This window comes from Cynara cardunculus (genome assembly GCF_001531365.2).
Source record: "Cynara cardunculus var. scolymus isolate 2C chromosome LG 17, CcrdV1, whole genome shotgun sequence".
Taxonomy (NCBI): domain Eukaryota; kingdom Viridiplantae; phylum Streptophyta; class Magnoliopsida; order Asterales; family Asteraceae; genus Cynara; species Cynara cardunculus.
Window position 1 is genome coordinate 2,563,315 of NC_037544.1, and position 2,709 is coordinate 2,566,023.

A 2,709-nucleotide genomic window follows, 5' to 3' on the forward strand; every position below is an offset into this window, starting at 1 on the left:
CAAATTTATAAATTTCTTAATTTATCTATTGATTTGTGGTTAATATTGGTTCTCACAGTTACCACAAACAACTCAGTTCTCCTTTGAATAGACCCCTAATCTATAGATCTAAATTAGACTATGAAAAATTAGGATGACAATAAAAAATCTATATAATAATAATATATTTCTATGTAGGTGATTTTTCATTAATCTCAAATATTCATTCATATTATAAGTGTATTCATATAATGTAGCGTAATATACCTCTCTGTTTATTTCATTCGATTTTATTTTTTAAATTTGTATGTTTTTTTAGAGAGTGAGAGATGCTTATGTTACTTAGTTATATTAAAACGGGTACTATCAGGTAGGATACTGCAAATTAAAGATGCATAAAACCGACATCTGTATTGCTAGGGATCCTTTCTGTACTTGGTTCGTATAAATATTACCACTATACACTTGGTCCATTGTACTCGATAGGTTTAGATGTGTTAGTATAATCTCCACCATGGTGGTTTAGAATCGAGATCTCACATGTTCAGATCATCATGTTGCATTCGCGCAACGTTTAGTATGATATGCATCATAAAGTTTAATGTGCAACGATCAACTGTATATACAGATTTCTGCATATGCTCAAATTGCACGTATGATCTGTTAATCTTTTAGAATTTGTATACGTGCTATAAGTACTTAGCATGAAACCAAGAACTCAGAGCGTAAAACTGACTAATAATATGTACTTTTTTGTTATTAACCTGGATATCCAACCCGCAATGCGAACCGACTAATCCCAGGGTGACTACCTGTGCAGATAGTCCGGAGTCACCGCATTTGAACATCCGTGGCCACAAGAGAATTTTTATTCCTCCTTGGATTTGAACGTGAGATCTCTTGGTACTTTTGACCTTTGGAGCCAAGTTCAAACCAATCAGGCACCACCCTTGTGGTTTAATAATATGTACCTTAGGATCAACCAAAGTGGAAAGTAGCAAAAGGAAAGAGAATACGCGGTTCTCTTTCAAATCTCGTTATATCGTTATGCTAAGAGCGATGATGTGTTTATTTTTCGTGACAACTCATCTCACAGTGATAAAAATGGGATTTTTGAGCTCATTTTAAGTGAGGCGGGGGTTACACATGTCCCACGTGAAGAGAAAACAAGATTTACGAGCTTCTCATAAACCTTAAGTTGTTAACTGTCATTAACTTTTACTATGAATTTAAGTTGGTTCAGAATTTATTAGAGTAACTGATATTGTTTTGGGCTTCAGAAAGTTATAAAATGATAACAGAGCCGATTCTTATACGATGATGGGGTGTCTGTAACGTCTTAAGGCAATTCCACATTGTCGATGAACAAAGAGGATGTTGGGTAGGCGTGATGAGGAAATCATGAAGTTGATTAGGGGAGTTTGAGACAACTCGTTCAACATTAACGAAAAATGAGATTTGTGAACTCTTATAAGTCTTAAGTTTTGAGCTACGAATACCCTCTGTTATAGTTTTAAGTTGAATTTTGAGATTATTGGATCAATTTGCTGCTTTAAATTAGGACTAGAATCGAGACCAATTATCACCTTTAATCTCAAACCCACTTATGAATCGCACTTGATATCGGGATTGATCCGGTACATCTCGGTGCATCTCATCCCAGTGTGCATCCAAGGAAGAACATCTCTTCTCATGCTTCTCATCTTAACTCTCCTTCTCAACAAAACTCAAGATATATATATGTATTTTGAGAGAGAGATATTTAATTATGTAATTGATAATTTTGTTTGTTATATAATTAAAAAGTATACTACTACTAAACAGGGGCTTTTTCAGACATAAAAATCTGCAGAAATCCAATGGAAAACATGATTTCTGGCGGATTTACAGTGAATTTTCTTGCCGGAGAATACTATTTCCGGTGGATTCTATTTTGTGTTTAACATAATTAGGACTAGACAAAATTGAGCTTGACAGGTTACCTTATATATTATTTAATGATTTAAAATGGTGGTTATTGGTGGTGGTGATGGTCATGATAGTGGTGGAGGTAGAGGCGGCTGTGGTCGGTAACTAGAGGTGTCTGTGGAGGACGTGGAGATGGTGGTGATGGCGGCGGACAATGGTGGAGGTAGTGGTTGTGGAGGTAGCCGATGGTGGTGAGGTGGCCACCGTTCATGGTGGCCGATGGTTAATGGTGGTTATAGGGTCCTGAAGATGATAAACAATAACAAAGAAATATTTAACACGTAACCTCTACGTACCTTTATTTTCTTATTAAGACCGTAGTGACCTTCTCTTTCCAATTATTGAGTTTTAAAACGCTATTTTCCAATCATGTAAGTTTTCGTGAGACCCGTGAGACTATTTTTTTACATTTGAACATTCACAGTAAAACACTGTGAAGATAACCTTCACAATGTTTTTGCTGTGAAGGTTCGGAATTTCTTTACCTTCACAATGTCTTGCTATGAAGGTTCGGAGTTTCTTTACCTTCACAATGTCTTGCTGTAAAGTTTCAAGTGTAAAAATGTGATCTCATAGGTCTCACGTGAACCCAACCCTATATATATATATATATATATATATATATATATATATATATAGGCCTATTCAAGGGAGAACTGAGTTGTTTGTGGTAACTGTGAGAACCAATATTAACCACAAATCAATAGATAAATTAGGAAATTTATAAATTTGGTAATTTTAAATTAAAATCTTAATGCAAGG